The following is a 16,201-nucleotide window of genomic DNA, read 5'->3' on the forward strand; positions in this document are numbered from 1 at the left end:
GAGCCAATCTAAATCACATACTGGTTCTAATCAGTATATAATTTAAAGGAATTTCTAAATTTCAAGCAAACAGTGGCCCTCACCTACTTTGGAAAGTGAGAGATCAGAAAAATAAAATTCCCCTCTCCTATTGCCAAGGGCTTAAACTTCATCCACAAATCTCAGTTTGTTCCTCAGCAAAAGTGAGACAAATACCCTTACTTCAACAATTCTTCAGAGTTTTCATAAAGATTCAATGAGATATTTATTTATTTATTTATTTATTTATTTCAGAGAGAGAGAGAGAAAGAGAGCGTGAGCAGGGGAAGGTCAGAGAGAGAGGGAGACACAGAATCTGAAGTAGGCTCCAGGCTCCTAGCTAGCTGTCAGCACAGAACCCGACATGGGGTTTGAACCCATGAACCGCAAGATCATGACCTGAGCTGAAGTCGGACGCTTAACCAACTGAGCCCCCCAGGCACCCTTCAATGAGATTATTTATGTAAAGTCCACTCAGCCCACCTTTTCTAACATAAAGCCACCTGACTATTCTTGTGCCCCATGCAATGGGACTGCCATTGTCAATAGCGTAGGAGGTCATTCCCTAAACATTGAAGTATGTCCAACAAATCTCATCTTCAAGATCCCATGGTTAAGAGGTAAGATAATACTCATTTGATATACAGTGCTTTCTTTCTACTATATCCCTATATAATTTTGACCTAAAAATCCCATCAATAATCTAAGCCAAAGGCTATACCCAATGGAATGAATATCTTTTAATCTAAAATCCAAAGATCAAGTTTGTTTGAAGTTCCTATCCTCACTGCAAGATTCCTCCCATTTTGGTCTTTAAAAAATAATAAATGGGGAAAACAACTTGACAATAAGCTATTTGTAAGAAAGAAAATAATAAATGGCATATATTCACTAGAAGGCTAACAAGAGCAGGGCTTTGAGAGTGGTATGTTTCCAGTGCAGGTAATAAAGGAGTGAATTGTCTGTAGAAGACTTAAAATAAATAATACTGACTAAAACTTGGTATGCCTTATATTATCACCATGACCTAAAATTTCTAAAAAAATCAGTGATAAAATATTCCTCTGCTCTGTAGCAGACCACTTTTACCACCTCACTCTTGATTCACTATTGCATTCACTATATTCCAGGAATTTTACAAGTGTTACCTCATTAACCTTCACAACAACACTGAGAGGCAATTATTATCTTTGTTTTACAAAGGAGAAACATTGAAGTTCAGAGAGGGTAACTCATGCAATGTCAAAAAGAGAGTAAAGGGTGTAGGCTTGCTTCAGTGTAAAGAAGAATTTTATATAAAGAAAGCTGAATAATTGGCACCAGAATTTGAGCCAATGTTTATGTAAGTCCATACTCCATATTTTTAACCACTATAAAATACTACCATTGTAGAAGAGAGTCTTTGTCTGAGACTTTGAATAGCTTTCTCTGGCATAGGGACTAGAATTATCTGGAAAGAATTGTCTGCCAAGAATGTAAAGGAAAGAGCACTGGACTTAGAGGCAACCAGATCAAGATTGGATTCTGACTCTTCCATTAACTAAGTGTATGATCCTGGGCAATTCATATAACCTCAGTAAGCCACACTTTTCAAAGTGGAAACTTGTACCTCCTTTACAGTGAAGATCAAATTGCTTGGCATATCGGAAAGTACCTGCCACATAATAAGGCATTCAACAAATGCTAGTTTCCTTCCTTAACAATGGGCCACAAAAACGATCAAAGGTTATAGCTAAAGTGCAAATTTGTGCAAATTTATCATTGGTTCTACTGCTCTACAAACAAAGGCCCCATTCCTTTTACCTTCAATTTAATTTTTATCACTTAATTTTTATTTCTAAACCAATCACCTGCAAGGAGGTTTGGATTACCTTGATTGATCAAAATGATCAAGATTAAAGCTGAGCACAAGATCACCATTCCCTGAGTTGCTTGGAGAGTGGATGATGGACATCTGAAAAAAACCCAGGGTCTGTTACAAAACAGGAAGAGGAAGAATGGGTGCTAGGTAGCCATCCAACTATGTCCATTATATTGATGTCTAGTAGATGCAGGTATTTCTCTCTTCCTCACTATAGACTCTTCCAAAGGCATCTGCCAGAAGCATCAGTAGTTAGTTTTCCAAAGAAAATCTGAATATAGGATCAAAAACAAAGAATTACTATGTTAATTCCAAAGTAATAGGCCATCTGGAAAAAAACAGTAAGTTCATTCTTATTCTGTGAACATCAGAATAGGTACCTAGGCTGAAATGAAAATACCAAAGAGTCCTGGTTCAATACAAGGAACAATTTACTAAGAGATTAAGATGAATAGGGTCATCTGGGTGGCTCAGTCAGTTAAGCAGCTGAATTTTGATTTTGGCTAAGATCATGATCTCATAGTCAGGAGATTGAGTCCTACATTGGGCTCTGTGCTGAGTGTGGAGCCCACTTAAGATTCTTTATCTCCCTCCCTCTACCTCTCTCCCCTGCTCACACACACTCTCTCTAAAACAGAAACAAGAAAGAAAGAAAGAAAGAAAGAAAGAAAGAAAGAAAGAAAGAAAGAAAGAAAGAAAGAAAGAAAGAAAGCTGTNAAGAAAGAAAGAAAGAAAGAAAGAAAGAAAGAAAGCTGAATATAATTGAAATGGCCTGTTTCATGAGTTAGTGAGCTCCCTGTTATCAGAAGTATCTCAAGACCTACTGAATGACCTCTAGGCATGGATACTGTAAAGGAGATTTCTCTACCAGGTAGGAGGTTGGAAAAAATGACTAAAAGGTCACTCCCAATTCTTTTGTATTATATTCTATGATTGATCTGTGATTCAGCTCAAAATAAATGACAACGACCTCTCAAGAAACTGATGAAGGCATGTTGTGAGAGACAAAACCTGTCAATAAGATAGATTAGATTCAGATTTGATGGACAACCAATCAATGAGATAGGCACACCTGTGAAATGGAGATGACTGGTGAAGATACTATTGATGAATTCCTAACAGTGTCCAGTCCAAGGAACTAGACACTTTATCTTTTGGGAAGGGGAATTTAGAGGATGCTTCCTTACCTCATCCTGTTTGTCCTTGGATTTGATTTTAAATAGAAAACAAATGAATATGCCAATCACAAAACTTTCCTGAAGCTTGAGACACTGCATACTCAAATTATTTTCCTTTCTTTGACATACTCTGTGTGCATCTTAGCTCTTCATCTATAGGGTTGAATCTACATTCTTAAGTAAATTGGTGGGAGTTGCTATCTCATTTACTAAAGTAGGAGTTGTTTACTTTCTATCATATTCCTTTCTAACCCTATTACTCATATGACTGTAAACAGTGATTTTAGTTCTTACCATTCTGCTCAGTGGAAGCAAAAGTCTCAGATTAAGGTTAAACTGCACTCACCCTAGGATGCAAGTCTGTCTGGAAACATTGATAGAATGAATGATTTGGAGTACCTGTTGGGTTCTACTTGTATGGGAGACCAAGGGAAAAACTAATCGTAAGCATTTAAATCTACAATTATACTACAGTCTCCACCTACGTACATTCATTTCTCTTCCTTGTCTTGCCTTAAGTGTTTTCAAAATTATTTCTATTTACCCTATTATCGGTTTGTTAGTTATACATTCTTTTATTATTCTTTTAATAGGAATACTGGAGTACTGATACTAAAAGTGTGGTCTACAGATCTCTGACAGTTCTCAAGACTTTTTCAGGGGTCCACAAGGTCGAAAATCTTTTTATAATAATAGTAAAAAGTCATTTTCCTCTTTCACTGTGTTGACATTTACACTGATGGTGCAGAAGCAATGGTGGGTAAAACTGCTGCTACCTTTGCATGCATCATGGCAGTAGCACTTGAAGAGGGAAAAGTCAGTTTCATTTAAGGATGTCTTTGATGAAGCAGTCAATTTTATTAAATATCAACCCTCTAATGCACATCTTTCTTAATATTCTCTGTGACAAAATGGGAAATAAATATAAACTACTTCTGATGCATATTAAGGTATGATGGTTGAATCAAAGGAAAGCATTGTGCATATGTTTGAGTTGCAAGTCAAACTAGCCTTGTTTTTCATAAAATGCATTTTTTAATTGAAGGAACAAGAGAGGGGCACCTAGCTGATTCATTTAGTAGAGTACGTGACTCTTGATCCCAGTTCATGAGTTTAAATCCCACGTTGTGTGTGGAGCTTATTTAAAAAAGAAAGAAAGAGAGAGAGAGAGAGAGAGAAAGAAAGAAAGAAAGAAAGAAAGAAAGAAAGAAAGAAAGAAAGAAAGAAAGAAAGAAAAACTATGGTTTATTCAGACTTGAGTATTTTGCAGATACTTTCTCAGAAATTAACAAATAGAGCCTATCATTTCAAAGGACACGTCTGACAGCATTTATTGGCAATTGTCAAATTCAAGGTTTCAAGCAAAAATTGGAATTTGGCAAAACTAGATTATCTACTACAGTGAGCATGAGAGCTGCCAAATACTTTTAAAGACTTGTAATGAGATAGGTGGTACTATTAACTAATGTAAATTTTCTGATATTGTGTCAACATTGGAAAGATCTATATAACCTCAGGAATCACTTTTTTTCAAATGATTAAACTAGTGCAGGATGTTAACAAAATCATGCATAGGTAAAAAAAAAATCCATTAAAAGGGCAAGATAGAACAGATTTCTTTGTAACAGAGTGTGAAAAGTTCATTGATGTGGCTTCAGATTCAACATTGTAACTAATACCACTTGTTGAATTTTGGTGTTCTAACTAAGGAGACTATCCATGGTTTTCTGAGGAGCCTATTAAAATATTCTTCACAACTACATCTGTGCCTGAGGTCAGATCTTTTTCATAATCTTCAACAAAGTCAATATTTGGTGATCCTTGGAAAGTAGCACACTGCAGAGGGCATGAAAGCTCCATACCCCTTCCCACATACCCTGTTCTATGCACCTCTTCCATCTGGCTGTTTCTGATTATAGCCTATTACAATAAACCAGTAATCTAAATAAATTTTTGGACATCAGCATGATGGCAAGACAGGAGTTTCCTGACTTTCCCTCCTCCCAAGGATGCACCAAATATTCAACTACACATGTATCCGTTCCCTCTGAGAGAAATCCAGAAACTAGTTGAATGACTCCTGAACATCAGGCAACTTGAGAAAATATCCACACTGAAACAGGTAGAAAAAGCTGAGACACGCTATTGCTATAAAATACACCCCAGAAACAGTACCTTACAATAGAGAGTAAACCCCCAACTCCAAGTTTCTCTCTGAAGAACAAAGGTTTTGGACCACTCATCTAGCACACCCAACTATTAAGGTTGCCACCTGAGGAACTGGTTCCCAAATCACCTAGCTCAGAGAGCCAATGCAGCATGACATTCACAAAATTAAACAAAGATACAATTTTTAAATGGGCATACAAGCATTCCCACAACTATCTCCCTAGCACATTATATAAGGAGAAATACCAACCTCCATTTCTCCCTGGAAGGGGTTTGACTTACAAACATTCGTACGTGCAGTCCAAGGGTCCAGCTTCTAATCATCCTGTATCTAGGTGCTGATGGGGATCCCCCCAGGAACTTGAAAGAGCCTGTAGGCACTTTCTCTGCCTTCTACTTCTGACTGGCACAAACAATAAAACTAAGCCTTCAGCTTCTCCCTGGAAAAAGCTTGTCCACATAGCTACTGCCCCGATGTTTACAACAGCCATACAGGGAACAGGCTTACAAACGGCCTAGCTCTGAGAGCCAATAGTTCTTGAAATCTGTGACTTTCACAGGACCACATTAAATCAAGATGCAATTTTTAAATGTGTATATGAGCAATTCCCATAGCAATCACACCTGGGCTCACTGTAGAGGAAATAGGTGAAAATACCAATCCCCCAGTTTCTCCCTAAAAGGAGTCTGCCTACATACATTCTCACTGCAACGTGAAGCTCCAGCTTCTGATCAGCCTGCATCTGGGTATTTACTGGGATCTTCCCAGGAGCCTGAAGGAGCCAAAAGGCATTTCTCCTGACTTCTTCCCCTATTTTGCTCCAACAATGAAACCTACCCTCCAGCTTCTCCCTAGAAGGAGCTTGTCCACACATGGAGCACTGATGGCTAGCTCTGAGCACTGATGGGACTTGGCACTTGTGAGTCCCCTGATAAGCCATTAAACTAAGAGATGGTTTTACATAGAAGTTTGAGCACTTCCCATGGCTATTCTCTTGGGCTTAGCACCGAGGGAACAGGCAGAATGTAACTCCAACTTCTCCCTGGAAGAGATTTGACAGCATACTTTCACAGCTATTGCTAGAGGATCATGCTTCTCATTAGCCTGCACGTAGGAGTTTAAGAAGCACCTAATTCATGGTCATCTGGGAGCCTGAATGGGTGTATGAGAATTCCTTAAATATTCCTTCAGCTTGCCCCAATGTTAAAACCAAGTCTCCAGCTCCTCCCTGAAAAGAGTTTGTCCACACATCTACAAAACTTTTCAACAAAATACTAGCAAACCTAATTCAACAGCACATTAAAATGATCATGCACTATGATCAAGTGGGAATTATTCCTGAGATGCAAGAATAGTTCAATATATGCAAATCAACCAATGTGATACACTGTGTTAACAAAATAAAATACAAAACCACATGATCATCTCAAAAGATGCAGAAAAACATTTGACAAAATTCAACATGTTTGCATGATAAAAATTCTCAGCAAATTAAGTATAGAAGGAATGTACCTCAACAAAATAAAAGTCATATACGACAGGGTTGCCTGCATGGCTCAGTCAGTTGAGTGTCTGCCTCTTGGTTTTGGCTCAGGTCATGATCTTGCAGTTCATGGATTTTAGCCCCATATCGTGCTTTATGCTCACAGTGCAGAGCCTGCTTGGGATTCTCTCTCTCCCTCTCTCTCTGCCCCTATCCTGCTCGTGCACTCTCTCTCTCTCAAAATAAATGAATAAGCTGAAAAAAAATGTCTAAAAAAAGTCATATATGACAAGCCCATGACTAACATCATACTCAATTGTGAACAGCTAAAAGTTATTCCTCTAAGATCAGGAACAAGACAAGAGAGCCCTCTCTCGCAGCTTTTATTCAATATAATACTGGAAGTCCTAGTCAAAGCAATTAGGAAAGAAAAAGGAAAGGAAAGGAAAGGAAAGGAAAGGAAAGGAAAGGAAAGGAAAGGAAAGGAAGGTCATCCAAATCAGAAAGGAAGAAGGAAAACTGTTTGTCTTTGCAGATGACATGATTGTATACACAGATATTCTTTTCTTTTTGAATTTTCTTTTTTTTATTTACAAATAGTTTATTGTCAAGTTGGTTTCCATATAACACCCAGTGCTCATCCCCACAAGTGCCCTCCTCCATGCCCATCTCCCCCCTCCCCCCCAACACCCATGAGTCCTCAGTTTGTTCTCAGCATTCAAGAGTCTCTCATGGTTTGCCTCTCTCCTTTTCCCCCACCATTTACCCCTTCTTCTCCTCCACAGTCCTCGGTTAAGTTCCTCCTAATCCTCCTATACGTGCAAACATATGATATTTGTCCTTCTCTGCCTGACTTATTTCGCTCAGCATAACACCCTCAAGGTCCATCCATGTTGCTACACATGGCCAGATTTCATTGTTTCTCATTGCCATGTAGTATTCCATGGTATAGATAAACCACATCTTCTTGATCCATTCATCTGTTGATGGACACTTAGGCTCTTTCCATGTTTTAGCTATTGTGGAGAGTGCTGCTATGAACATTGGGGTACATGTGCTCCTATGCATCAGCATTTCTGTATCCCTTGGGTAAATTCCTAGCAGTGCTATTGCTGGGTCATAGGGGAGTTCTATTGTTAGTTTCCTGAGGAACCTCCACACTGTTTTCCAGAGGGGCTGTACCAGTTTACATTCCCACCAACAGTGTAGGAGGGTGCCCGTTTCTCCACATCCTCGCCAGCATCTAGAGTTCTCTGATTTGCTCATTTTAGCCACTCTGACTGGCGTGAGGTGGTATCTCAGTGTGGTTTTGATTTGTATTTCCCTGATGAGGAGGGATGCTGAGCATCGTTTCATGTGTCTGTTGGCCATCTGGATGTCCTCTTTGGAGAAGTGTCTGTTCATATCTTCTGCCCATTTCTTCACTGGGTTGTTTGTTTTTCGGGTGTGGAGTTTGGGGAGTTCCTTATAGATTTTGGATATTAACCCTTTATCTGATATGTCATTTGCAACTATCTTTTCCCATTCCGTTGGTTGCCTATTAGTTTTGTGGGTTGTTTCCTTTGCTGTGCAGAAGCTTTTAATCTTGATGAGGTACCAATAGTTTATTTTTGCTCTTGATTCCCTTGCTTTTGGGGATGTGTCAAGTAAGAAGTTGCTGCGGTGGAGGTCAAGGAGGTTGTTTCCTGCTTTCTCCTCTAGGGTTTTGATAGTTTCCTGTCTCACGTTCAGGTCCTTTATCCATTTTGAGTTTATTTTTGTATACACAGATATTCTTAGACTCTACCAAAAAATTCTGAGAAGAATAAACAAATTTAGCAAAGCTGCAGAATACAAAATTAATGCACAAAATTTTGTTGTGTTCCTATATACTAACAATGAACTATATGAAATAGAAATTAAGAAAAAATCCCATTTACAATAGCATCGAAAAGACTAAAATAAGAATAAACGTAACCAAGGAAATGAAAGATCTGTACCCTGAAAACCATAAGACATGGATGAAAGAAATCGAAGAAAACACAAATAAATAAAAATATATTCCATGTTCATGGATTAGAAGAATTAATATTGTTAAATGTCCACACTACTCAAAGCAATCTACACATGTAATGCAATCTCTATCAAAATTCCATTGGAATTTTTCACAGAAATAGAAAATATCCTAAAATTCATATGGAACTACAAAAGACCCTGAATAGCCAAAGCCAAAATGAAGCTGGAAACCTTACACTTCCAAATTTCAAACTATACTGCAAAGCTATAGTAATCAATATAGTATGGTACTGGAATGAAGACAGACACATAGACCAAGGCATGGAATACAGAGCCCATAAGTAAACCCACATATATACAGTCAGCTGATCTCTGACAAGGGCACCATGAATACACAATAAGGAATGGGTAGTCTATTCAATAAATGGTGTTGAGAAAACTGAATACTTACATGTAAAAGAATGAAATTGGTTTCTTACACGATATTCAAAAATAAACTCAAAATGGATTAAAGGGATGCCTGGGTGACTCTTGATTTTATCTCAGGTCATGATCTCATGGTTCATGAGATGGAGTCCCATGTCAGCACACAGCCAGCTTGAGATTCTCTCTCTCCTTCTCTCTCTGCCCCTCTCCTGCTTGTGCTCACACACACTTTCTCTCAAGGTAAATAAATAAACACGAAAAAATAAAGACATAAATTAAAGACATAAAACCTTAAAACTCTGAGAAGAGGGGTGCCTGTGTGGCTCAGTCGGTTAAGCATCCACTTTCCACCTCTGTCATGATCTTGCTGCTCATGAGTTCGAGCCCTGCGTCAGGCTCTGTGCTGACAGCTCAGAGCCTGGAGCCTGCTTTGGATTCTATGTCTCCCTCTCTCTCTGCCCCTGCCCACTAGTGCTCTGTCTCTCTCTCTTTCAAAAATAAAAATAAAAATAAACATTAAAATTTTTTAAAAGATTCCTAGAAGAAAACATAAGGAGAAACCTTCTTGATATGGTTCTTGGCAATAAGTTTTTGAATATGATACCAAGAGCAGAGTCAATAAAATAAAAGATAAAGGGGAACACATCNAGAAACAATCAGGAAAAAAAAAGGACAACATACACAATGGGAGAAAAATTTGCAAAGCATTTATCTGATAAAGGGTTAATATCTACTACGAATAAGGAAACAAACAAACAGAAAACAAGACTGTGGTTACAAGAATGGCAAATAATCACATGAAAACATGTCCAACATCATTAACCATAAAATAACTGTAAATTAAAATAAGAAAGAGATACTACAATATACCTATTAGAATGGCTCAAGTGAAAATTACTAATACCAAATTCTGGCAAGGATGCTAAGCCAGTGAAACTCTCAAAAACTGTTGGTGAGAATACTTTAATATATATGGTATAGCCACTCTGGAATACAGTCTGGCAGTTTCGCATAAAGTTAAACATGCACCAATGTATGACTCAGCAGTCCCTATGTTCACAAACAACCGTGTACCTGAACGTTTATAGCAGGTTTATTCATAATACCCAAAATCTGGAAATAATTCAAATGTCCTCTAATAGGTGAATGGAGAAACAAACCATGGTAAGTACAACTATGCCATGGAATCTACTCTGCCATAAAAGGAACAAGCAAGGGGTACTTGGGTGGCTCAGTCGGTTAAGTGTTCAACTCAACTCACGTCATGATCTCATGGTTTGGGAGTCTGAGAGCCTGCGTCAGGCTCTCTGCTGACAGCTCAGAGCCCTGAGCCTGCTTCAGATTCTGTGTCTCCCTCTATCTCTCTGCCCCTCCCCCACTTGTGCTCTGTCTCTCTCAGTCTCTCAAAAATAATAAAAAATAAATGCTAAAAAATTAAAAGAAAGGAACAAGCAATTGATATACACTACTTGGACAACTTGCAAAGGTATCCTGTTGAGTGGAAGGCAATCTCAAAAGATTATACACATTATGATTCCATTTATAGGACATTCTGGACTCTGGAAAAGGCGGAGCTATAGGGATAGAGAACAGATTAGTAGTTTCTACTTTACAGGTGAGAGGAGAATGTGGCTATAAAGAGATAACACAAGAGAGTTGGGGGGGTGGGGAATTGTTCTATATCTTGAATGTAGTGATATCTATGAGAATTACCTGTGTTAAAACTCACAGATCTGTACATCAAAAAAGTCAGTTTGGCCATATGACAATTCAAAAATAAAATTAACTAGATTCAAAAAACAAAAAGGGAAAAAGAAAGCCTGTGCTTGGAATAAAGAAATCAGTTTTGCTCATGAAATTAATGTGGATCAGCATGGTCTGAAATATATGCTTCAGTCTTAAAATAAGCAAAAGAAAACTGGAAGCCAAATAAAAGATGGACTGATTTAAGGTAAAGGATGAGAAAAATGCCTTTTAAAAAAGGCTGAATAGAGGGGCCTGGGTGGGTCAATCGGTTAAGCGCCTGATTTGGCTCAGGTCATGATCTTGTGGTTCACGAGTTCAAGCCCCACACCAGGCTCTGCACTGACAGCTCAGAGCCTGGAGCCTGCTTCAGATTCTGTGTCTCCCTCTCTCTNTACTTATATATTACATATACTTATATATATTACATATACTTATATATACTTATATATAGTTTTATAGATGCTATTTATATAAATATGTATTATATATAAATAGCCTATATATATTTATACATATTTTATTTATAAATATTTTATATATCATTTATATATTACATATATTTATATATAATGTATTTATAAACATGTTGCATATATATTATATATATAATTACCATATATAACTTTATATATACTCTCATATATATAACCTCATTTCATTAGAAATGAGGGGTACCTGGGTGGCTCAGTCAGTTAAGCATCTGGCTTCAGCTCAGGTCATGATCTCATGGTTCATAAATTGGAGCCTCATGTGGGGTGAGCATAAGCCCAACTTTGGGTGAACCCCACTCCTCTCTCTCTCTCTTCCTACCCCCCATCTCTCTCTCTGTCTGCCCCTCTTGGAATTCTCTCTTTCCCTGCCCTCACTCACTAGTGCACTCTCTCAAAAAAAGAGAGAGAGAGAGAGAAAATGAAATGAGGCACTTATAAAGGGAAAAGAATATGCACCCGGGTCTAGCTACTGAATCTACTTTTGAGGAGAGAAAAATCTTTGAGACGAAGGCTCCCTTCCATCATCTTTACCCAGCAAGGTGAATCAGGTCTACAGGACTGAGCTAGCTTAAAGAGAAACCTGGAGAATGATACCAATAGAGCTGGTAGGCAAACACCCTAGCTGAGACTCAGACATTCCTCAAAAATACTTCCTGGGCCAGAAAGCCTCACTGTTAACATTAAAAAAAAAAAACCAACCCCCCCCCAAAAAAACCTTCCTTTTAATCCAAGCCTATACACATGTTAAAATAACACACCCATGACAGCAGACATTCCTCTATGTGTGTCTCTCAGTTCTTATGTGCTGAAACACATCTTTCAGTGCAATAGATATTCCATTGTTATGGGGACTCAAGGGGTCCTATGACTTCTGCTACTCCTTTGAGTATAAGATACATTCTCAACAAACCCTATCAGAGCTACAATGGGTGTAACTTGTACTGTAGCAACTTGAAATTTGCATGACAACCATAAGAGAATTGGGAGACACCATTGAAGAGAATGACAGTTATAGGGGGTGATGTCAGAAAATTTGGACTGAACTGAGAGGATCAGCATCAATATCCAAAGAATTACTGGGTGAGTTTCAGGATGACAGAGGTTTTAGAGAAAACAAGAAATAATTGTCTGTATCCCAAAGAAATATGCTAGCCAAATTTATGGGATTATGGCTCTAAGGAGAGGCATAGCAAAGATGAACCATATGGAAGAGGATGCATCCAGGGCAATAATACAGCCTGCTTTGACAGGAAAATATCTCCTGAGTGGGATTCTGCGATTTAAGGAGGTAAAAGTGGACAAGATTTCTCTGAACGGTGTATGCTTTTGGAGGAACCACAATTTATGTTCCATATAATTCACTAACCCAGACCCCATAAGACAGAACTTGGAAGAAAATTATTTTTTTAAATGTCTAAGTCAGAAAGCAAATAGGAAGGAAAGCACTCAGATCCAGCATACAGGGAAGAGGAAAAGGAGGAAAACTTGAGGAGAAAACTCAACTATTAGATACTTAAGTGAACCTTTCAGAAAGGACTAGGAAGGGTGAGGCAACTCTTGAAGAATATACCAGTTCAAAGCCTGGCATCTTCAAAATCTTAGATAAAAATAGTACCATAATTAACATCATCATGGGAAATTCTTCCATTTGAATTTTCATTTATCCCCTCCTGACCTCTGTGCTGTAACTGTCATACATTTCACTTCTACATTGTCATACACCCCACTGTTATATTTCATTTAAAACACTAAATGGCCTTTAAAGAGTTTTTAAAAATAAGGAAAAAAACCTCTCATACATTTATCCATTTAGTTACTTTTTTGATACTCTTCATTCCTTTGTGTGGACCCATATTTCCATCTGGTATCATTTTTCCTTCTGCCTGAAGGAAATTCTTTAACATTTCTTATAGTGTCAGTTCTGGGTTGATTTTGATGGATGGATTTCCCCCCCTCATTATGGGTTGTATTTTCTTGCTTCTTTGCACACTTGGTAATATTTGATTGGATGCCAGACACTGTGAGCTTTACCTTGTTGGGAGCTGTACATATAAATTTTTGTATTCATATAAATTTTCTTGAACTTTGTTCTGGGACACAGTTACTTGGAAACAATGTCATTCTTTGGGGTCTTGCTTTTTGACTTGCTGGGCAGGTCCAAAGCAGTGTTTAGTCTAGAGCTAACTCTTCCCCACTGTTGAGGCAAGACCCTTCTAAGTACTCTACTCAATGCCTTGTGAATTAAGAAATTTTCCAGTGTGACAGGTTGGGAGCAGGCATTAGCTGGCTCTGTATGACAGGCAAGAACCATTACTTCTATTTCTTTCAGGTGGTTGTTTTCTTTGCCTTGTCATTTTCTGCATGTATATATGCTGATAGATAGGTACTCTATTGTAGACATAAGGGAGACCCTTTGAAGATCTCCATGGTTTGTATTTATGTTCATGTTCTCTCTCTCTCTCTCTCTCTCTCTCTCTCTCTCTCTCCCACACACACACACACACACCTCTCTCTTCTCCAGTACTCTCCCCTGACACCTTGGTCTCCCAGGACTCTAAGCACCACTCCCTGAACTGAGGGCATCTGCCAGGCTCTGCCTGTTCCCCCTCCTGGCACCACCTGGAATCCCTCCCCAGGCAGGGAGTTGGGACCATCATGTGGCCTTGTTTCCCATATCTGAGGGATCCCTGTTCTTTGTTGCCTGAAACTCAGTGTCATGAAAAGTACTGTTTCATATATTTTGTATGGTGTCTTAATTGTTTCAAGCAGGAGGATAAATTTCAACCCCTTTACTCCATCTTGATCAGAAGTTGAATTCCCAATGGGTTTAAGTTCATAGGTCATGGACCTCTAATTTCTCTGGACTTTAACTCACAAAAGCAACAGAATTTGATGTCTAATTCCAATTCTTTCGAACTTTGATTTCCTTGTACTTTAACAAGCATGTTTACTTTTTATTATTTTTTATTTTACTTTTTAAGCATGTTTTAGTGTCTAGATTTTAATTGTTTTAGAATCTCCAAAACGGAAGAAGATTTGCATTTCAGTTCAGAACATCTCTATGCTGTCAACTTTTCATTTTGATGTTTAATCTCATCACAGACACTCTGGTGAACTACGTTACTTAACCTGGCTAAACAAATTTCAAGAAGGAAAAACAGATTTTAAGGTTTTAAAGTCTTGGGTTTTTGAGCCTTGAATTCATTCAAAAAAGCACATATTTATTAAGTATCTACTATACGCCCTATATTAAGAATAGAGCAGTGAAGAAACAGACAAAAACCCCTACCCTGATGCCTCAAGTAACTTATATTATGGAAGGAAGAGACAGAGAATGTTAAGAAACAAGACAAGTAAGTAAAACAAATAGTGAGTCAGACTGTAGTATGTGATAAGCCAAAATAAGAAATGGTTGGGTGGGGGGAAGTGGTTGCATCTTGGATAGGGTGGTCAGGGAAGGCCTCACTGAGTAGGTAACACTTGAGCAAAGATCTGAAGGAGATGAGAAAGTGAGCCATGAAGGTATCTCAGAGAAGAGTGGCCAAGGCAGAAGGAATAATAGGTGCAATGGTGCTGAGATGAGGCCTGGGGGGTTTGAAGAACAGCAACATATCCTGTGTAGTTGGAGAGAAATGAGCAAGGGGAGGAGGAGCAAGAGATGAGGGCAGAGATAAAACAGGGAACCAAATCATGTAGGCCTTGAAGTAGAGAGATGGCTTTGTCTTTTATTCTGAGGGTGATGGAGAGTCTGAGCAGAGGTGTGACATGACATCACTTAAGTTTTAAGAAAATCACTTTAGGGGAACCTGGTTGGCTCAGTCAGTAGAGCATGCGACTCTTGATCTGGAGGTCATTAGTTCAAGTCCCACATTGGGCGTACAGCCTACTTAAAAAAAAAATCACTGGCTACTATGTGGAAAGCAAACTTTGGTGGCAGGATGAGGGGCAAGAGAGAAAGCGTAAAGACTAGCTAATAGGCTATAATACAGGACAGAAATAATGGTACCTTCCACTAGAGTAGTGACAGTAGAAGCATTAAGAAGTGACTGGATTATGGATATCTTTTGAAGGTAGAGACAATCAGGTTTGCTGATGAACTTTTTTTTTCTTTAAGATTGTAAGATAAATACAGGAATCAAAGATGATTTCAAGGTATAAAAGATTTGAGCAACTGAAAGAATAGAATTGCTCTTATTAATAGAGAAGACTAGGTAAAACAGCCTTTAGGGGAGTAGATCAGCAGTTCTAGACATGGTAAGTCTGAGTGTCAATTAGACATCCAAGTGGAGATATCTGGTAAGCGGCTGGATATATGAGTGTGGAGTTCCCTAAAAGGGTCTAGGTTGGAAATATAAATGTGAGAGTTATGAGTGTAGCACTTACAAAAAGAAGAGGTCCAGAGACTGAGCCCTGTGAATCTCCAATGTTTAGGCATCAGTAAAATAAGGTAAGAATTGTGAAAATGTTCGAGAAAGAAGAGCCAGAGAGGTAGAATGTGATGTGGTGTCCTGCAAGCCAAGTGAAGAGAGGATTCAAGGAAGAGAAAGTAATAAATTTTGTCAGATGCTGTTGATAAGACAAATTAATGAGAACTGATAATTAATGATTTCATTTGGCAATGAGGAAGTCATTGATAGCTTTGATAGGTTCAATTCTGATGGAGGAATAAGGGCAAAAGACTGATTAGAATGGGCTCATGAGAAAAGAGGAGGAGAGAAATTGGAGAGAGGGAATATGGATAACTTTTCCAAAGAGTTTTGCTGTAAGAAGGAAAGAGAGACCCGGGAGTACAAAGAGGAAGTGGGGGGGGGGGAGGTTTTTAAGAAAGAGGAA

Source organism: Crocuta crocuta, unplaced genomic scaffold, assembly GCF_008692635.1.
Source record: "Crocuta crocuta isolate KB4526 unplaced genomic scaffold, BGI_CrCroc_1.0 scaffold550, whole genome shotgun sequence".
Taxonomy (NCBI): domain Eukaryota; kingdom Metazoa; phylum Chordata; class Mammalia; order Carnivora; family Hyaenidae; genus Crocuta; species Crocuta crocuta.